Raw genomic sequence first — 23,704 nt, 5'->3', positions numbered from 1 at the left:
ATAATACTGAAATTTTCTGCCACCCAGACTTGAGACAGTTACCTTTGACCTTTGCCTTTTCTTAATATTGAGTCAGTCTGTCCAACAAACTCTTCCACATTCCCCCTTCACTGTCTATTCCCACTGCTCCCATATTCTACTTAAGTTTTAACTGTTCCATGCCCAAGCTATTTCAATGACCTCTGAGTCACCTTATTTGACTCTCCTCTGCCTCTCTTCTCTCTAAATTTCAGTTGATCATGTATATAATTGTATACAAACAACTCTATATATAATAATATGTACATTTTTATATCTTATACATAATAATCTTGTATGCCTATTAGTATTCCTAAAGGACAGCTCAGATGAGATTACTCTTATGATCAAAGATGTTTAACGACCCCCTCATACCCTATTAGCATTATCTATTGAAAATTGTCCAAAGTTTTTAGCCTGTCATTCAAAGCTGTTAATACTATGCCTCCATGTACTTTTCTAAGCCTTCTCCCCAAACTTAGACTCTAACATGTTCTTGTAATAGGAGTGGTTGAAATGATGTTAAAGGAAATGCAGACAGTGAAAGTAGCTGAATCCCACTAAATATAGATGAAGGAGACCCATGCTGAAGGCAACCAATGAGAAGACAATTCTTGTGATATCTTATGAGATGTAATATAATAGTACAAAATAGCTAGGTGCTACAATAGATAGAACATTGGTTTTAGAGTTGGGAAGATCCAGTTCAAATTCTGCCTCAGATGCTTCTAGTTATATGACATTGGGCAAGTTACTTAACTTCTGTTTGCCTCAGTTTACTCAATTATAATATAAGGACAATAATAGCATTTATCTCACAGGGTTTTTATGAAGATAAAATGAGATAACCCTGGTCTGTATAGTGTCTGAAATTTAGTAGGTACTATTTAAATGCAAGCTATTATGATGAGGATGATGAATAGCATAAGGAAATCTTGGATCCTAATAATATAAAAACAATGTAGCTGGGAGACTATAAACAAGCATAGTGACCTATATGCCAACTTTCTCATAAAAAAATTATTGGAATACTCTATTCACATATTGAGGTCATCCTTGATGAGGGTATAATAAGGAATAGGTAAGCTTTTGAAAGTGATATTCTATAGCAGACCATATCTTCACTTTCACAAAACTGAATGAAAGATATAAATAATAATAATAATAGTAATAGCTAGCATATATATGTACATAAATACATATATATGTATATATATACATGTCTTTAAAGTTTGGAAAGCACTTTATTAATATTTCATTTTATTCTCATCACAATCATAGCAGGTGGAAGCTTTATTATTCCCATTTGATAGATTAGGAAACTGAGTCAGGCAGAGATTAATTGGCTTTTTCAGGGTCACTTATTTGAGTGATCTAAGGCTGTACCTGAAACTGGACTTGAAATCAAGACTTCAAGTTGAGTGTTCTATTAAATCACCTGGTTAATGTTAACCATATAATAGCTTTTGATTCTGTTGAGCAAAATGCTACCTTCCAGTGAAGCATTTTAACACAAATACATCAAAGTATTCATGATTCCTTGAAGTATGTATTAAGTTAGGTAATTATGATATCACTCTAAGCATTAAAGTATAAAACAGGGCAAAATATTGCTTGCCTAATGTGTTTACCATCGAGGTAAAGGAGATTTATCACAGTGGCTAAGATTAAGAAGGTTTCACTATATTTGTTAAGTTTCTTTATTTGTTCTTGATTGTAGATTAAACTGGTTGTATCAAGCTCTCATATTTTTAGAGCCTTCTAGAAGAGATCTGTACCAACCCAAAGAGTTTTGACTAATCTAGATAGGGAGAATAAAACAAAAGGAAGAATACCTATTATTGAATTTATGAAAAGAGTTAGGTTAGGTAACTTTTAGAACTCACATGTTACTAAATGAACTTTGTACAGGTGCTGTACATGACCTCTATTTGAGTCAGAATTAAGCAGGAGAAGGAAAAATGGCTGGATTGTATACAGGATATTACAGGACCTGTTTAAGGCTGCCAACCTTCTCCCTGAAATGAAAGTCAGTCTTTTTTTTTTTCTGAGGCAATTGAGATTAAGAGACTTGCCCAGGATCACACAGCCAGGAATGTTAAGTGTCTGAGGCCAGATTTGAACTCAGGTCGTCCTGACTTCAGAGTTGGTGGTCTATCCACTGCACTACCTAGCTGACTCAAAGTCTGTCTTTTTAATAATAAGATATCCCTGGTGTTTGTGTATGTTTTAGAACATTCATTGCTTGAAGAATGAATATCAACTATCACTCAGGGAGCAAGGAAAGATACATGGTAGGTATGAGTAGGCTTTAAACACTTAACATTAAAAGAAACTATGAAGAGGAATGGGAGTATGATTGAAACTGAAGATGAGATAGTCCTGTCTTGAAATATGTCTTGAGGGATAAGAAGGGTGAAGAATATATTTCACTGTTATCCCTGTGATATCAAGAGCAAGTAAGAAAGGATTTTTTTTTTGTTTGTTTTTTGTTTTAGCACAATGAACCCTCTTATAGTGAACTTGTGGAAAAACATGGACCAGAGTTGCACATAATGAGCCAGCATGGAAAAGTTATTAACTATAATGTTAGAAGGAACATCCAAATGAGTAAGATCACAGATTCAGGTGAGTATTTGGGTATGCTGTGCTACTCTAGGTAGAGGGCCACAGATAGTGGGGAGCCCTGGGTGAGGTAAAAGACCCTTTACTTCAATGGAATCTTGCTGACATGTCTGGTTTGGCTCCCCATCCTGCCTGGGTGCTTCTACACTTTCCTGAGAAGTCAGGGGGCATGACAGCCTTTGTTGTAATTAAAACAGAGTTACACTAAGTAGCAAAGAGATATCTCCACACAATAGCAAGTTGTTTATGTGGTCCCACATGCACAGCATATAGTTAGTTCATGTGCAGTGTGCTATAGCTTTGTAAGGGTATTAAGGTATATAAGGCTGAGAGAATTTGAAATAAATGAACTCCATGTTTGACCATCCACATGAGTTCTGCCCCTTTACTCCTTACCCATGATCAGAATTTGGGATGGTACCGAAATTCTCCAATGAGCAGATCCGGACATTACAACTCTCTATGCACCAAATATTTCCTTCTCCTTGCTCATGGAAATTTTGAATTTCCATAGCTTTTTTTTTTTTTGCTTCTCTTACAATAAATTTCACTTTCTCTTTCTCTCTCTCTCTCTCTCTCTCTCTCTCTCTCTCTCTCTCTCTCTTTCCACACACATATACTGTATATCTGAACATATACAGATATACATATGAATTAGTTTATGAACATATATGTCATATCTCTCCATTTAAGGCTTAACTTCTGGAAAGCATATATCTCTTACAATACCTAACACAGTGCTCTGCATGTAGTAGGCACTCACAAAATATTAATTGAATCAATAAAAGAATATGAGTCTTTAGAGAACTTATAGCATCTGTTCAGATAATCATAATTATATTCAAGCTGTAATAAGGTCTGATGACTATGAGTGTGTCGTGACAGCAGAATAAAAAAAGTTATAACTTATCTAATCTATTGACAACATAGTTTGCTAAGACTGGCACCTAATGACTTGTCTGTTTATACAATTTTCCAAGTACAGAATATGCATTTGATACCACATCATAGCTTATGATACAGACTGTGCATTCTAAAGGAAGTTTCTAACGTGTTATGCTTGAATAAGTATATCTGAACTTTAAAACTTCTCTTTATTTTTAGGAACTTTATTTTTTGCCATTTTCCTGGGGTTAAGTTAGGGAATATTTAAATATTATAATACTTTCTTCTTAATGTGATAGTCTTTTCTTTGAGCTATTTTAATGGCTACTGTGGCTGCTAATGATGAGAGATGTGGGTCTCAGTTTGCATGCATGGTTAATTTGAAGAATAGTTTATGATCGGAAATTAAAAGCAATCTGCAAGGAAGGGTACTTCCTTTAGGAAAGTAAGAATTAATGAATGAAATCAGATTTCATGTGAGAAGATCTATTTTACATTCTTTTAAATCGTTGGAAGCATTGGCACTTTGCGGCAATAATCATTGTGGAACCATTCGTCTTAGTATTGTTACTGGTTCCATTCAAGGGAGAGATATTGATTGAACACAACATGTTATATGTTGCATAGAAATCGTATCTGAAGCATTGCAATATTAAACTACAAATTAAACACATTTTGACTGAGAAACCACAAGGAAGGAAATGAAAGGCAATTTAGAAATGATGTGTTTTCATAATGAATAAAATAACTCCTTACTACCTACCAAACAGTCTCTAAACTCATTTGTTTGACATTCAGGATTGTTGCCCATGCTCTTGTCTCTATCAGCTTTTTTGCTTTTACTTCTTCCTGCATGTCTTTAGGTGTGCCAGCCATTATGTAGTTCAACTGATTTCTATTTCCCCAACAGGACTCACTTTTCCCAGCTCCATACATTTGTTCATTTTGTTCTCTCATTTCCCTGCTCCTGCGTTTTTTCTCTTATTGTCCTCAGGTTTCACCTGACCCCTTTAGCTTATTTTAGTTCAGTTTGATTCATTTCATAGACATTTAGATGGGAAGGTATTAAGATGGGAAGAAAACAAGCATTTATAGAGAGATCCTTTCTCTGTGTCATTCATTGTTCTAAGGGCTTCACATATAGCATCTCATTTGATTCTCACGACCCTGTGTTCATCTCCTTTTTGTCATTGTCAAATCATTTCAGTTACATCTAACGCTTAGTGACTCCATCTGGGATTTTCTTGGCAGATACTGGAATAGTTTGCCCTGACGTGAGCAGATCTGTGATTTAGGAAAATTACATTAAGATGATAAGATAGTCTAAAGGTGATAAAGGACTGAATTCTGGTAATGGTGGTAGAAGCGAAGGGGACAGATATAAAAGATGTCCTACCCCTCCTTGTAGACTCAGCTCTAATGACAAACATTCCATGAAGACTTTCCAATCTCCCAAGTGGATGTGCTCTCTCTTTCCTAGGAGTAAGCACACTGCACTTCTTTTTTTTCATCTTTTCTCTCTTTTAAAATAAATTCTATTCAACATATATTTATTTATGAAACATTGGGCCAAGCATTGTGCCAGTTACTGAGGATACCAGTCTAGAATGAAACAATCCCTGCTAACATGGAGTTCCCACTTTTCTGTCCTAGCAGGGGAACAAATACACAGATGAATTAATACCAAATAGATATACATCACACAACACTAACAGCTGATTGAATTAGAAAAGAACTCTCACCTTAGGCCATCTATTATAATTAATTGAGTACATTGTTATATCTTCCCCTTGGTTATAAATTCTATATGAGCAGGAATAGAGAAAAGAAATTATTCTATGTATCCACAGTGTTTAGTATGTGCTCACTAAACACTAATTGAATGAATTAATGAAAATAGACAGAAAGGGAATGTTAATTCTAATGTATGGACTTTTGGAAATTGTGTTGATCTTGAATTTAGTACAACTCTCTAGTTTTGCAGATGAGAAATTAACAGCGACAGAAATTAAATGTCACAAGTCACAGAGTCAGTGGTAGACCTGGAAGCGAATCAACCAACTTTTGTTGTTGTTGTTGTTGTTAAGGCAATTGGGGTTAAATGACTTGCCCAGGGTCATACTGCTAGGAAGTGTTAAGTGTCTGAAGTCAAATTTGAACTCAGTTCCTCCTGACTTCAGGGCTGGTGCTCTATCCACTGCACCACCTAGCTGTCTCAAATCAACTAACTTTTAAACATTTATTATAATCCTTAAAGATTTATTAAATTTCTATCATGTGCTAAGCTCTAGAGATGCAAAAAACAAAAACAAAAACAAAAACAAAAACAAAAAAAAAACAAAAAGAAGTTTCTGCCCTCAAAGAGTTTACAATTGAGTGGAGGAGACAAAAAAGTCAAAAGGCAGTTTCTGCCCTCAAAATGTTTCCCATCTAATGGAGGAGACAACTCACAAATAAATAAATACAAGGCTAGCTACATACAGAATAAATAGAAAATAATTAATAATGGGAAGGTACTAGAATTAAGATTTGGGGAAGGATTTCTGTAGAAGGTGAAATTTTAGTTGGGACTTAAAAGTAACCAGGAGCTCAGAGGAGGGAGAGTGGTCCAGGCAAGGGGATGGCCAGAGCACCAAGAAAGGGAAGCTTGGATAAATCAAAACCATCATGGCTTGATAAAGAAAAAACAAACAAAATAAAACAAAATTTAAAAAGTCTTGCTAGCCTAACCTAATTTTGTAATGAAGTAACTCTATTGCACTGATGACTAGCAGAATGCTATAGTTTGCCTAAATTTCAGCACAGGTGTCTGACAAAATCTCTCATCTTGTTGTCATAGACAAATTGGGGGAATAGGGCCTACATAATTGTAGCCATGTGAATGTATCAATGGTAGCACAGTCACAAACAAGGTAATATTAACTTTGAGGCATGATTCTAATGCAATGAACTTTGCTTGGTATTTTTTGTCAGTGACTCAAATGTAGGCAAATGGTAATGAAATGTTTATAAAATTTGCAGATGAAATGAAACTGGGAGGGATAACTAAGACAATGAATAAATAAGACAGGATCCCCAGTCTACAACAGTCTAAACTTGAGTTATCTTGACAGTGTAGAATAGAGATTCTTAACACTCTCTCTCTCTCTCTCTCTGTCTCTCTGTCTCTCTCTCTCTCTCTTTCTCTCTCTCTGTGGTATGTGTGGGTGATATACTTTTTTGGGCACTCTGATGAAGTCTATGGACCCCTTCTCAGAATAATCTTTTTTTTTTTTGACACAATTAAAGAAAACACCAATTTCAGCTAAAGGATGGTGAAAATAATGACACAATTTTTCCCAACCAAAGTTCACAGACTCCTTGAAATCTATCCTTGGATCTTAAAGGTGTGTGGAACTCAGCTGAAGAAACTCTAGGCTAAACACTGGATAAAGTCCAATAAGAATTAGGAGTTAGACATTGAATTTCAAAGGCATAGGAAATTCCAAAGTATGGAAACTCTTCACAAATACATTTGTATTTGTAACAACTTATATTTTCTGAGATTTGCCTAGAGTACAGAGACATTAAATGATTTGTCTTGGCTCACAAAACCAGGATATGTCAGAGAAGGGACTTGAATGTAAGTCTTTTTTTTTTTTTTTGTCTTTTTTTTTAAACTAGCTCTGCCAATGCTTTATCCATTATGCAATGCTATCCTCCTTTAATCTGGTGTGATGCAATTTAATGAGGTGCCATGTAAAACCTTATAGTTGGGATTAAAAAAAAAACTTACAAGTATGAAATAGGGTGGTGATGATATTGTGATATCATTTCTTCATAACTTGTTATCTGAAAAACAAGATTTGGACTTCAGGCTTAATATGAATCAATATAATCTGGCAGTCAGAAATGGCTAGTGGGATTTTGAGCTAGAAAGAGGGAAGTGAGAGTCTCCATCAGTTGTGTTCTCATAAGAATGCTTCTGTAGAAAACTTTCATTTCCAGATGATGCATTTTAGGAAGGACATTGACAAATGGGATGGCACGTGAATATGCCCTCCACTGAGGGCATTAAGATGGCAATGCAATTTGGAAGATGGTCTTTAAGGGTGGCTATGGATGAAGTAGTAAATACCTAGCAGTCAACCTGATTTGATAATCTTCATCAGGTTTAATTACTATGGTCCTGGGATGACAGATACACAGTATATCTCTGGGCCCATGCTTAAAACTTTTCCAGCTTGGAGGACCTGCACAATTTGATAGTCTACTAGCAAAGACATTTGGGGAACTCTAAAGTGAAGGCATACAATTTTATGCTTCCTAATTCTAAGTAAATATAATAATAATATCTCTATATTTTTCATACCCTATTATCTATTATCTACTAAAGTGAATTTATATACATATTAAATGTAACTTAATACTTATGTCATTTTAGAATCTACCTATTCTAGAATGGCTTCTAGCTTTAGTTTAAGTGCTAAGAGAGGAAGGCTATTTAGCTCTTTTGACAGTGGATGGTTGATAAAATGGTAATTCTGAACTGTAATGAAAATGTAGTTCTTAACACCCCAGTTTTCTTCTATTGACAGTATGGATTTTGAAGAATTTGAAAAGTATACTTACTAGAAATATAGACGTACTTCTTTCTTCATACAGCTCAAGTAATCTGAGCAGAATTTGTTATGGTATATGGCCTTGAAAAATACTTGAACAGTTTCTTTTCTTGTGGTAGACAATTTTGTTTCATTAGAGTCCTTTCCGTTGTCATCTCTGAGGTCATGAACATGAAATGAATAAACAGTTACTATAGAAGAAGACAACAATAGATGGTTTTCTCCTTGTAATTTTCTTAGATGTTTTTATGATACCACTTTCTAAAAAGTGTGCCCTATAAGTGGTGGATATTATCATAGTTTAATGATATCATACAGTCATGTAGCTCTTTATGGATACAAGACACCTTTTATACATTATCTCATTTAAGTTTCTTAGCAATTCTATGGAGTAAATCATAGGGCAGATATTATCCTCATTTTAATTCTAAATGGCTGCTGACATTTAGAGAGCAACATTGTAGTCTAAAAGTACTTTTTCCACAATCTTGTGTATAATATATCTGACTCAAATATGTCTTAAGTAGGAAAATCATTTTGATTTCCTTTGTAATCCAATCAATAATTAATCAATCAATAAATGTGTATTAAGTATGTACTGTATATCAGAGATTGTATGAAGCACTAAAAATACAAAAAGAGGTAAAAGACAGTCCCCAGCCTCAAGGAGTTTAGAATTTAATGAATTTATTTTTTATTTATATTTATTTATTTTTGCTGAAGCAATTGGGGTTAAGTGATTTGCCCAGGGGCACACAGCTAGGAAGTGTTAAGTGTATGAGCCCAGATGTGAACTCAGGTCCTCCTGACTTCAGGGCTGGTGCTCTAGCCACTGTGCCAACTAGCTCTCCTAATTTAATGAATTAAAAAAAAATCACTCCTCTAGATTGATGAAGGAGTCTATGATATACAAAATGTTTGAAACTCTCTAATCTAGAAAACATTGTTCATTTTATAGAAAGACTCTGGTAAATGAAGTGATTTTCTAAAGACCACAAAGATAGGGAACCACAAAGATTGGGAACACATCCTCTGATTAGAAATCATTTGCCTTTTCATTGGATCCTACAACCTCCTATGTCAATTGTCATCTTTGAAGAAATACAAGGACAAGGTTTGCCATGTATACAAAGAAAATTAATGGCTTAGTAACTAACATTGCTAAGAAGAGAGGAAAAAGGAAAAGTAAGGAACCTTGGCAGCTAGAAGGTAATGCAGAGGAAGTTTGAGTTTTTGTCATACTCACAGCTCTAAAGTGCTTTTATTGAAGTGTGAAGGTACTCTGTTTTAAAACAATGTGAAGCATAATTTTCTTTTTTTTGCCTCAATAGCATTTTAATTACATTTAAAGATAGTTTTCAACATTCGTTGTGGCCAGATTTTTAAGTTCCAAATTTTTCTCCCTCTCTCTCTAACCTCCTCCTTTCCCAAGATAGCAAATAATCCAATAAAGATTATACATGTACAATTATTTTAAACATATTTCCATATTTGTCATGTTGTGAAAGAAAAATCAGAATAAAAAGGAAAAGCCATGAGAAAGAAAACTAAACCAAAAAGGTGAAAATCGTGTGCTTCAATCTTTATTCTATCCCTATAGTTCTCTCCTAGGATGCAGATGGCATTTTCCATCCCAAGTCTATTGAAATTGTCTTAGAACACTGTACTATTGAGAAGAGCTAAGTCTATCATAGTTGATCATTATATGATATTGCTGTTACTGTATACAATGTTCCTCTGGTTCTGCCCATGTCACTCAGTATTAGTTCCTGTAAGTCTTTCCAAGCTTTTCTGGTATCAGTCTGCTCATCATTTCTTATAGAACAATAATATTCCATTACATTCATAACTTATTCAACCATTCTCCAATTGATTGACATCTACTCAATTTCCAAATCTTTGAGGTCTGTATATTTCACTTTAATATTTTCTTCATTTCTACCCATTGCCAATAATATTCTATTACATTCATATAACATAACTTATTCAGCCATTACCCAATTGATGGGCATTCATTCAATTTCCGATTCTTTGCCACCACAAAAAGAACTGAAGCATAATTTTCTAAAGGTAATTCAGCAATTTTGTCTTTAGGACATATAAGGTTTCCACTTTTATATTAGTTTCTGGATGAGAGGAAGTTCCTTTTTCTTATAACTGCATAATTTGGACATTGGAAACTTAGTGAAATTTCTATATTAGCTACTTAATGTGGCCTCTGCAAGGATGACTAGATTTAAATACAAAAAGAATAGAACTCTTCTGGGCCCTCCCTTCCAACTTCAGATAATAGATTCATAGATCTACAGTTAAGAATGACCTCAGAGGACATTTAGTCCAACGCTTTCATTTTTCAATTGAGGAAACTAAGTCACAAGGTTGTTAAGGGGTTTTGCCCAAGGTCACATAAGCACTAATCTCAGCCAAAAGAACACAAACATATTAAAATAGATGAACTCTTTTGCCATCCTCCTTGTCTGGCCTGATTTACCTCTCCTATTCCAAGTAATTCATGGGTAAGTTGACTAGATTTATGATTGTTGCTAGGCACAACAAACTCCACCAGTTTAAAAGGGAATCATTTTTATTCTCACTCCTAACCTAACCTGTTTATTCCAGGATTCTACCAGGAGGAAAGAACTCCTAGCAACAAAGCCCCAAAGGTCATATGATTGTGAAACACAGTCTACTGGAGATTTAGTTTTTAAGACTTAATCCTTCATAAGTTCTCAAGAGTATTTTGCCTTGTGGCCATGCTTAGTTTTAAGATATATGATTAATAGTACTCAGTTTTGAAAATCAATGCTTTTCATATTAACATAATTAGGCACTTAAGTTGAAAGGATTATTTTTTTTAAATGTCACTGTAATAAAGAGCACTCGATCAACAATCAGAAGATCCTTTTTTACTGATAGCTCTCTTGCTTATTACCTGTGTGGCTTTAAGCTAAGTCACAACTTCTTCAAGACTCAGTTTCCATATCTGTAAAATGAGGGAGTTAGAACACATGATCTGTAAATTCTTTTTCAGTTCATTTATATAGTGCTTTATGGTCATAAAACCTTTTTATATGAGTGAATCCTCAAAACATCCATAGAGTTAGATAATCACCATTCTATATATCAGCTTAAAGACCTGGAAGTGAAGTGACCAAGGTCACATAGCTAGTAGATGTCTTTGCCTAATCTGGAACCTACATCTTCTGACTCCAAATTTAGAATTAATTTCTAAATTGTAATTTAGAAATTATATGATACTGGTTGTTTGCATATTAATCACCACAGAGAGAAACCTGACCAGGTGAGGTTATATTTTTTTGTGAATGATCAAAGAAGACATGTCAAAGTATAGAAAATCAATTAGGATCTAAGTGGCAAAAGCTTGCCTTAGAAGTACATAGTTCACGTATCTTTGTCCTTCCAACTCATCAAGGTGAAAAATCTCAAGGCCTATATATTTATCAAATAGAAATCTGTGAAATGGGTCTATTATTTTGTTTATCTTATTTAACTTAGAAATTCATACACACACGTGTGTGTGTGTGTGTGTGTGTGTGTGTATGCACTAGATATTTTAAAGTAACATTGACTTATTTATTTTAATTGACTTTAAATTTCTGTGAAGTAGAGAAAGAATAATTTGATTATTTAAAGGTAAACATGTCTCCTCTGAAATGGGATTTCTATTAATGAATGATAATATTTTCTAGCGTATATCACAAAGTACATTGGCTCAATTACAACGTTGCTCTTGAAATCTAAATTGTAGGTACTGTTATAGATGAAGTCTGTGTAAGGGCACAAATGGCCAGTGTCCCCTGGTAGATAGCTGGCTGTTTTTAATGATAGGGAGTCCTGGGTTCAAATCCTACTCCGAGCACTTATTGGCTATTTGATCCTGGGTAAATTGTTGAACCTCTTAGTGGTTCAGGCTGCTCCCTAAGACTATAAGATTCAAAGGAAATACCAATTTGTATTGGAAGAGGGATTCTTCTCACTGGAAGTTCCTTACATGAATGAAATCATGGTTTGGTATAAAAATTACAAAAAAAACAGTGTGATGTGATTTGGTGGATATAGTGCTGAACTTGGAGTCAAGAAGACTTGGGTTCAAGGCCTCCTTCTGACATGAGTTGGGGCTTTGACAAGAACAAGTCATTTTATCATATCTATATTCTACATAAGGGATAGATTTTCTCTTAGAAATGTCTTTTTACTACTTTTTGTCTTTATTTTTCAAATCAGAGACAGTTTCCAAATTAGGGACTTACCTACACTGATCATCCAAAGACCAACCCAAAGACGTTCTTACTTTGGTCATCCAAGGAAAGACATTTGATGGACGATAGACTATAGCTACAATGTCCTATGTATGAGAAGCTGCCTAAAATAAACTAAGGATATATATGATTGAAAAAGGATGTGGGCCATATAACAAGTGTAAGAGGTAACAACTACCTTGAATGCCCTTTTGATAGTTACAAAATAAATTAAAAGAGCTAGAGCAAGGCCTCCATGACACTGGGTCAATCCTTAGTGGAGGATTTATGGAAAGAAATGGATAAGAATCATACAAGAAAATGTGATATTTATGGCTCACTACCCATAACAATGGAATGAGTAATCATATTAATAAAGTATATATTGAAAAATAAGTTGAAATTGCCAATCTCTTCTGCCCATTGTTTCTGTAAGTGAGCTGGAAAATAATAGTAAGGCAATAAAAATTATGCTCTGTTTATTGAAGTTTTTATTAAAAAAAACCAAGATATATAAATGTGTCAGAATTTGAAAACAAAAAGAATGAGCTTTAATTTGTTACAGGCAAAATGTGGTTTCTCTTGTGTGCTTAACATATTCATGTTATAACACTTCTAACAATTATGTGTGTGTGTCCATATTGATGACTTAAAATTAATACCAAATCTAGAAGCATTTAAGTACCCACATGTGTATGCTGCTAAGCCATATGCTGGAGAGGACATGCTAAAAGAAAGCTGTCCTTGACTGTCATGAAAGTCATTTAAGATTTTTGCTTCAAAAATATACTGATCAAAATTTGTATTTTAGTAAGGGATAGATTTTCTTTTAGAAATGTATTTGCTACTTTTCATCTTTTTTTTTTTTAAAATCAGATACAGTTTATAAAAGTTGCCAGTTACTCAGGAGTGTTATTTTATGTAAATTTCAGAATTTCTTGTTACACAGAGCTAGCAGTTCTCAGCTTGATAGAAGATGAAAGATAGGGATAGTGAGATAAGGAAGAGGAATATGTAGATTTTTCAAATTTATTTAAGTGGAAAATGGAAAATTAGTTCTATTTCTTTCTAGAAACTAGCCCTGAGGAACTTTATGTCCTCAAAATAATGATTCACTTGTATGAGTTATTACTCCTTCCTTCCTCCCTTTCTTCCCTCTCTCTCTCCCTCCCTCCCTCCCTCCCTCCCTCCTCCCTCCCTCTATTTTTTTACTTTCCTCTGTTCCTTCTTTCCCACCTTCTCTCCTTTCTTCTTACCATCTCTCCTTCCCACCTTTTTTCCTTCCCTCCTCCCTCTCTTCCTTCTTTATTTATTTCTTTTTCTAACTGGATGAAAAAGTAGTTGATCTGGAAGAATGGTATAAGGCTGCTATGTGAATTGGAGTATTAGAAAGGCAAACTAAACTCATTTTAAAAACTAATTCTAATAGTGGCTAAGCAAAATGAATATAAGACCAATGCCAGAGATGAGGAGAAGAACCTAGAGAACATAAAGGTAATTTGATACTAAAAGCTTGAAAACTGAAGGCAAACTATAAGGAAATTCTGAATGACATCTGTGATCCTGACAAGAGTTAGAAAGTGATATCCTAAGTCAATGTCTCTGAATAAAATTAAAATTGGATAAATAGGTACTAAGTTGTAATTACTAAGGTATTTCTTAAAAAAAAACTTGTTCTAAAGAAATTTTATAGTTTGATATTTCATATTTGTCATACTTGATGAAACTGGATTTTTGTTAATAAAAGCTGGCTACATTATTGAAATTATGATGTGTGTTTTATCTGAACTTCAAACTAAGGCTATATATGCTCCAGATTTTATTTACAAAAATATAATTCAATTTGTTTTTTGACTAAAAGGAATAATTTCTTTTCTTTTTTTGGGGGGGAGGGGAGCTTGGTTTTGCCTCTCTTATCTCTCTTGGATTGAATATGGCCATAAGAGAGAAAAGAGCTAAGTGGTTCATGAAAGATTATTTTTTTGGAGCTAGTAACTGTGCAGCAATCAGCTAAATAAATTGGTCACAGACATAATGATGATTACAAATTAATTGTACAACACTATAGATTATTTACCCTGTTCAAAACCATTTATTCAGATATGTTTTTCTGGGTAGCAGAGTAAGATATGTGAGTTGCATCTTCAAGTGGGTAGGGGTAGGGGTTAAGAAATAATACCCTCTAGTTGAGTATAAAAGTTATAACAGGAAAAGCTGGATTTAAACAATTTCTTGTATTATAAATAAAAAGTAAGCTTGTTGAATTTGGCAGAGAAGAGAAGTTATTCTAGACAGTGTGGAATGAAAGAACTCTGCTCTTTGAACTCAAAGATTCGAACTAATAAGTGCTATCAAGGGTAGGAAGACCATCTTAGGAAGTGAAGACTCTCTATAGCCTTTGGCTGAATTTCAGTGACTTGTTTTTGGATGTGGCTCTTAAGTAAAATGCATTTATGATATAATGGTCAAAAGTCTATGTTGTGATACTTATAAAACTAACAGTTGACATCTCTATGGAACAAAATATTTTCCTGCAATGTAGACAGTACAATTGTTATGGTCTCCATTTTGTAGATGAGTAGACAAAAGCCTGCTTTGCCATCACTTGCCAAAAATCTCAACTGGAAAGTAGTATATCTAATAATCAAAATTCAAGTCTACTGCTCTTTTCCCTTCACAATCTTGTTACTTCCATTCAGAGACTTATATTTATTAAACATTACAGAAATATGAGTTTTAAGATGTGCAAAGGCCCTTAAAAGTCCTCTAGTTGAACTTATTTTTAACCAAGAATCCTCTCTATAGCATTCCTGGATTTTCTTTTAGGATCTGTATGGAAGATAACATCCTACCTACCATTCCAATTTTTGACTCTTTAATTGTTAAGAAGTAGATCTTTATATATTTTTTTATTAAATATTTTTTATTTTTCTAATTACATGTGAAGATACCTTTTAAAATTCAATTTTATATGATTTTGATTTCCAAATATTTTTCTTCCTTTCTTCCTTATTTAGTCTTCCCCAAGGGGATATATTTGTCATGTTGTACCAGAAAAATCAGACCAAAAGGGGGAAAAAAGCCATGAGAAAGAAAAGGTCAAAAAAAACCCTCAAGCAAAAAATGTCGACTAACTATGCTTCAATTCATACTCAGTTTCCATAGTTCTCTCTTTGAATGCAGGTGGCATTTCCTTCTTTAGTCTGCTGGAATTATCTTAGATCTATGTATTACTGAGAAGAGCTAAATTGATCATCAAATAATCTTGCTTTGGGGCAACCAGGTGGTGCAGGAATAGAGCACCATTCCTGAAGTCAGAAGGACCTGAGTTCAAATCTGATCTTCAGACAATACTTCTTAGTTGGGTGACCCTGGGCAAGTCACTTAACCCCAAGTGTCTCAGCAGCAAAAAAACAATATTAATAATAATAATTTTATTTTTATTGTGTATAATGTTCTCTTGGTTCTGCTCACTTTACTCAACATCAATTCTTATAAGTCTTTCCAGGTTTTTCTGAAATCAGTCTGCTCATCATCTCTTATAGAACAATAATATCCATTACATCATAACTTATTCAATCATTCTTCAATCAATTGGCATCTACTCGATTTCCAATTCTTTTAGGTCTTTATATTTGGCCTAAATATTTTCTTCATTTCCATCCATTGATGTATATATATATATATAAATTAATTTTATTTTATGATATATTATAAATTAAGTTTTATATACTATCCTTATTCATCTTATGTTCAGTTCTGCTCAATTTCTAGTCTTCAGAGAGTTTTTTGAATCCTAACTTGGTCATCCAAATGTTAGCTATTTTTCATTTCAACACATTAGGTAGTCAGGTTCAGGAAGTCCAGAGGACTGGATTGGGAATCAGAAATATCTAACTTCAAATCCTGCTTCAGGTAACTAACTCAGATAACTTTTCTATGACCCCAGAAATCTCATTTAACCTTTCTCCGCCTCTGTGTCCCCATATGTGAAATGGGGGAAATAACAGCACCTATTTTCCCAGAGATACTGTGAAAATCAAATCAGACTGTATATGTAAAGCACTTTGGAAGCTTAAAAGCTGTATTAGTTGTTGTTATTAGCTTTCATAGCCAGTGTCTTGGGATATGTAAGTTGGATATGCATATTTTCTATAGTTTTACCAAATCATTGTTGAATGCTGAATAGTACAAGGTCAATAAAGATTTCTGAAATATTAAACCTCCCAAACTGATGTATTGATGTAATAATGTATTAACATTCATTTTTTTAGGAACAGACATTCAGTCAGTTCTGAATTTGAATTAACTCTACTTAAGCTGATCTTTATCTCTCCATCTTGTCCCCAAGAATAGGAAAGATGACACTTGTCAAGTCCTTTGTTAAAATCTAGATAAATTATATCTGTAGAATTTCCTTGACCTATCATTCCAGTTACTCGTTCAGAAAAGAAAATGAGGATAGTTTAATATAATCCATTCTTTATGAAAGAAAAAAAAATCCCAAGTGGTGAAAAACTATACTTTAATTTGTACTTAGTTTCCATAGTTCTCTCTGTAGATGTTTCCTTTTATTGAATGATTATACATTAATCTTTTAATAACACGTTCAATATTTTATTTTTGAAAAAGACAAAATTATTGGTCTAAAGTCTGCAAATTTTACCTTCTTCCCTTTTAGAAGGATGTGGACTTTTGCTCTCTTTCTTCCCCATGTCTTCTTTCCTGTTCTCTAAGAACTTTCATACTGACAATAATTCAACAATCACAATTTCCAGTTCTCTCTATACCTTCTTGATGTAGGCAGCTAAGTGGTCCTGTCAATAGAGCACTGGACTTAGAAGCAGGAATACCCAAGTTCAAATTAAGCCTCAGATATTCAATAGTTGTATGATCCTGACCCTATATCTTTGCCTCAATTTCCTTATCAGTACAACAGATATTTAAAAATCACCTATCTCCCAGGATTAGAATGAGAATCAAATGAGATAAAATTTGTAAAATACTTTGAAAATTTAAAAATGCTTTGTAAGTGCTAGTTAATTATTTGGGGGTTCACTGGATTTGTGGTAACTTGAAATCATTGATGATAGCTGGATATAACTAGATCTTATAATTTCTTCGTGTGTCCTGGTTATCAATCATGTATTCATCACTTTTTGTCTCTTTGATAGTTCAAAGATAATTCTCCTGGGAAGATAAAATAAGAATCAGATTAACAGTTGAATACTTCATCCTTCCCTCATATCATATTTAATGTTTTTTTTCATTTTTTGTTATTGAAGAGGACCAATGGCATCAGGAGGGTGATGTCTTAACTTTGAGTGAATTGCATTTAAGTGAGACAGAGTTATGCTAGTATTGATCCAATCTCTTCTTTCATTCTCCTCTGATCTCCAAAATAGGTAAAACAAAACAAAACAAAACAAAAAAACAACCAAGCAAAAAAACAAACAAAAAATTCCTTTTTATTAAAGGCAATTAATGTCACTATTTCTGAAACTATAAGTTGTTTTTGTGTTTATTATAGATGCACAGGTAGAGAAGGCATCTTGCCCAGGATCGCTGAAACTATACTATAAGGATGTTACTGGTGTGGCTGGGTTTCCTTTATGATATCTTCTTGCCCTGCCCTGCTGGGATCTGGGTAAACATTAAAGTAGCTCCTGCCATACGTTCTTTTTGCATCCAAAGTGGCCTATCTGTTTATCAAGGCCCATGAATTTCTCTTTGAAAAAAGAGCTATCCACTATGGTATAAACATTTTTTGTTTTAATGAGCTTTGACAGAAATTAGTATTCTTGGTATTGTCATTCATGACAAATTTCTCATCTAACTCATCTTTGATTTTATGATTGAGGAGAATCAAAATACATGTGATATTACCTTAAAATTATTTTCTCATTGATAACATGTGTAATACAAAAAAAAATAAATAAAACAAACCCACAGGAAATTGAGTCAAACCAAACAAACTGACTTCACAGAAAAGGATAGGGGAGTGTGACATTATTATAGCCTCCAGTGACAGTGAGATCAATGAACACTCATAATATATTAAAAATGTATTCTATTGATTAGAATGTAGGAAACCAATTTTTTATTGGTACATTTATTACCATTATCATTACCAATAATAATAAAAATACATTTATGTAGCATTTTGATTACTAAGCACTTCATATCACTTCTCATTTATTACACATCATAATCCCAAGAGGCTTTGTAGTGTAGGAGATAGCAAATTGACCTTAGTGTAAGAAAGCTGAATTTATTTTCTGCTTCTGACATGTCACTTTACCTCTTAGTACTGTAGACAAATCTTTGAGACTCAAAATTTTAAACTGTAAAAAAGTGATTCAAGAGCAACAAGATGGTGCAGTGGAGAGAGTGTCACGCCTGGACTCAGGAAGATTCATCTTCCTGAATTTAAATCTGCCTTCAGACACTTACTAGCTATGTGATCCTGGACAAGTCACTTTGTCCTGTTTGTCTCAGTTTCTTAATCTATAAAATGAGCTGGAGAAGGAAATGGCAAACCACTTCAGTATCTTTGCCAAGAAAACCCTAAATGGGTTATGAAGAGTCAAATGTGACTGAAAAAAAGGATTGAATAATAGCAGTAACAATCTGATTTGATAGGGGCATTTCCTTATTGAGATCTCAATGTGACAGGTGGGACAGAGATATTTTCAGTTTGTGAGGGAGGAAATGGGCTGAGAGAGAAGTTAGATGACATGTTCAAAGTCAAAATATCCAGTAACTTGTACAGTTTGAGTTTTATTTGAAAAGATGTTTTCTTTGGACTATATTTTTACTTTTATACTGTTTCATGTTTTAATTGTAGTAATTCATGATTTAAATGTAGAGGTTATACATTATTCTGAAAAAGTGTGTTGCACTTGGGGCCAGAAGAAATGGGCTTATAAAATTCTGCTACCCCTCTGTGAGGCTCCAGGTAAATCCTTTGACCTCTCTGGACCTGATGGCTAAAGTTTCTTCCATCTTTCAATCATTTATTCCTACAAACTTATGTCAGTTGCATCAATTAAAAAGTCACCCATGAAAACTTGTTAAAATGGCTGATCCATCTTAACTTGATATTTATCCAATGATGAAAAAAATCACATGGGAAAAAGGACATTGATACTTGGAAGTCCTTCATTCAATATATGAATAATAAATAAGTGTCCAAAGAAGACTTCATTAATGATAGAGGATCTCTTGTAAATCATTTTTAGTTGTGAGAAACAATGAAGGCTTCATTAAGGAGGGAGAACCTGAACTAAATATTAAAAAAGTGGTTGAGTAAGCAGAGATGAGGAAAGAGTATATTTCAGGTTTGTAGGATGGCTTTCAGGTCTGCATGGAGCTGGGAGATGACAGAAGTTGATGTGGGAAAGAAGGGAGTAATAGTACATAAAATTGGAGAGGTAGGGTAGAGCCAGGTTGTGAAAAATACTAAATACTAGATTGTTTTTTATCCTATAAACAAAAGTGAATCCCTAAAAGTTTTTGAGTGGAGAAATGATCTGAACATCACTGGGCAAGATTATTTTGGCAGCTGTGAGAAAGATGGATTACACAGGGGAGAGATTGGAAGTAAGGCAGCTAGTTAGAAAATTAATCTATTGTTCGTGCCAAGTTTAAGATATATGGCTATGTGAATAGAAAGAAAGGGATGGATATGAAAGCTTCATGGAGGTAGAATTGACAGGAGTTACAAATTGAGGGTATATAATCGGTACAGAATGAGTCAAAGGAGGTCAGGGGTTACAAGGATGAATGATTGGAAAGATGATGATGTCCTCACCAGGAAATGGGGAATGAAGAGTAGGGATAAGTTTAGGATAGGAAGGTCATTAATTCAGTATTGGGCATCTGGAGTTAGAGGTTTTGGTGGGAAACCTAAAGTTGTTAGGAAGAACTTGATACTAATAGTCAAAACTCAATCTGAGTTATGACAGCTTTGTTGATATCTATATTCTCTATTTTTCATGAGTAGGAATTTGAAATCTCATCATTTTAGCCACCTTTCTTTTTCTTCTTTTTTTATTATAGCCTTTTATTTACAAGATATATGCATGGGTAATTTTTCAGCATTGACAATTGCAAAACCTTTTGTTCCAACTTTTCCCCTCTTTCCCCTATCCCTACCCCCAGATAGCAGGTTGACCAATATATGTTAAATATGTTGAAGTATAAGTTAAATACAATATATGTATACATGTCCAAATGGTTATTTTGCTGTACAAAAAGAATCAGACTTTGAAATACTATTCTATTAGCCAGTGAAGGAAATAAAAAATGCAGGTGGACAAAAATAGAGGGATTCTATGTAGTGGTTCATTGTCGTCTCCCAGAGTTTTTTTGCTGGATGTAGCTGATTCAATTCATTACTGCTCTATTGGAACTGATTTGGTTCATCTCATTGTTGAAATCAGAATTGATCATCATATAGTATTGTTTTTGAAGTGTATAATGATCTCCTGGTCCTGCTCATTTCACTCAGCATCAGTTCATGTAAGTCTCTCCAGGCCTTTCTGAAATCATTCTGGTCATTTCTTACAAAACAATAATATTCCATAATATTCATATACCACAATTTATTCAGCCATTCTCCAATTGATGGGCATCCATTCAATTTCCAGTTTCTGGCCACAAAAACATTCCTTTCCCTTCTTTAGTATCTCTTTGGAATATAAGCCCAGTAGAAACACTGCTGGATCAAAGGGTATGCACAGTTTGATAGCTTTTTGAACATAGTTCCAAATCGCTCTCCAGAATGGCTGGATGTATTCACAATTCCACCATCAATGCATCAATGTCCCAGTTTTCTCACATCCCTTCCAACATTCCACATTATCTTTCCCTGTCACTCTAGCTAATCTGACAGGTGTGTAGTGGTATCTCAGAGTTGTCTTAATTTGCATTTCTCTGATTAATAATGACTTAGAGCATCTTTTCATATGGCTAAAAATAGTTTCAATTTCTTCATCTGAGAATTGTCTGTTCATATCCTTTGACCATTTATCAAATGGAGAATGTTAGCCACTTTTCTTGAAAAAATTTGGGAGAGAAAAATCTTGCCTTAATTGAGAAAGTAGGTTCTATTTAGAGAATAGAATATGTTTTCAATAAATAGTGAATTCTACTACAGAAGTCTTCATGCAATAGCTACTTATTTGCCTGAAATGTATTCTTGAATATCAGAGACATAGTTGTATATAACATTTTGAATTATCCTTATTTTCACTATTCCTTTTGATCTCTGTTAGTGTGAATCTCTATTATTCAATTTGAAAACTGAAATTCTGGGTTATATTTTACAAATAAAAAGGGTGAAATGTCTTACCTAGGAGAGTACAATCACGCTTGAAGTATTCCTTTAATAACATTACTCATGCCTAGAATTCCCTTTCTATCTGGAAGGGCATTTTCTCAGGTTTTTTTTTTTCTCACACAGGTCTTTGTGAAAGATTTATAGAAAGACATAGATAAGAATTGAAGGAGATGAGAGTAGTTTGTAAACTTCACTATGGGTTGCAGGATCAACATTGCTGAGGATATGGATCCATTTAATCATTTTAAGTACATTTGTATGGGACCAAATCTTCCTTTTTGTACAATTTTTAAATTCCGATTGTCAGATCAGTGGGTGGTGGGGAGGGGAAATGGTTTATAAATATTCTTAATTTTATAAGACATGGAGGATTCCAAGACTTGTTTCCTTGTTTATCTTCTCCACCTCCTTCCCATCCACTCACTCACCACCCTCATTAACTATTCTTACTCACAGGCATTAACTTGAAATGGCTGAACTTTGAAAGATCTGAATCTTGAAAGATTTCGTTTCTTTCTTTCTTTCTTTTTTTTTTTTTTTTTTAAGATTACATTTCTTAAGCTAGCATTGGACTTTAAAGGCAAATTCCACGGACATCCAGTTCCTATTGAAAGCTAATAAAATACTGTTTGCTTGGAAGCTTTGTGTTGGAGCTGCTGGGGATATTTGCTTACTGACCAAGCTTTCTCTTTGTTGCACCTGGGAGAGCACAGCATCTGTGCTATTAAGCGCCAGTCATGTCCAGGCGAGAGTCATGTCTGGACAGGATGGAAGGCCTCCATTCACACAATTCTACCAATGAAGGGTAAACAGGGAGTTTCCTTGGAGATGACTTTTCCCAGAGAATCTGAAGCCTTGTATGCTCACCACCCTCCATGAACCATACTGTGATGTTTATACAGCATTAACTTCTCGGTTATCTCATGTGCAAGAATGTGCCCCTGACCAAGTTTCTGTGGGAAAATATTGGATAGAATAGATTTTCAAAGGCTGCTTCAAACTCCTTCACCTAGTTTGTGGCTCTAGCTCATGCTAATCCATCTGGCTAAACCCACATCTCATTTAAAAATAGATTGTAAGTACATATTTGAAAAAATAATTTTTAGAAAACTTCCGTAGAATTAAAAAATTCAGTAATAATTGTTTTTTCCATCCATTCTCTAAGACACAAATAATATCAAACCAATGAAGGCCTCTTCCCTTTCCCCAAAAAGGTACCAATTCAATTCAACAAGTTTTCATTAAGTACCTCTATCTGCCAGATACCACGTAAAGCACTGAGATAAATATAAGGATTAAAACAATCAAAAAGCCATCCAGGTGGTTAAGGATCTTCTAGTCTTACTTCAGTAAGAGCTGACAGTTGGGACCAAAGAGATTCAAGTGAGGCAAAGAATGGAACTTGGTAAGGCATTTTGTATCATCATGGCAAAGATACAATGTAGAATCCAGCTTTAAACTCTGGATTCTCTTTCCAGAGTGAGGTCCTTCAGGTACTTCTGATTTTCCATGATGCTGTGGTGAGTTCATCAATTTACCAAACATTGAAGAACTTCCTAACTGAAATATATAATCACTCAAAAGAGTTCTAAGATTACCTTTTGCCAAATATATATTTTATCTTTCATATAATGATTTATGAATCTGTCTCTCTCATTAGAATGTAAGCTTCTTGAGGGCAGGGAATGCTTTGCTTCTTTGTGTAGTTAACATTATGCTTAGAACACAGTACTTAATAAATACATGTTGCTTAATTGGCCTATCTATATGGAAAAATTAAAGTAGATAAAATAGTCTGTCGTGCCAGCAATTATATATAAGTTGAATGGACAGCCCGTCCATTCATATATCTTGGAGAGAATAGATGAACAGAACAGAATGAGATGAGGATAGTAGCTGAGGTTTCATCTAGGAAACAGGGATAGTTTAATAATTCCAAACTTCTCCCTGAATCAAAGATTCAGCACTTCAAC

The sequence above is a fragment of the Antechinus flavipes genome, chromosome 3 (genome assembly GCF_016432865.1).
Source record: "Antechinus flavipes isolate AdamAnt ecotype Samford, QLD, Australia chromosome 3, AdamAnt_v2, whole genome shotgun sequence".
Lineage (NCBI taxonomy): Eukaryota > Metazoa > Chordata > Mammalia > Dasyuromorphia > Dasyuridae > Antechinus > Antechinus flavipes.
This window is presented reverse-complemented; position numbering follows the sequence as displayed.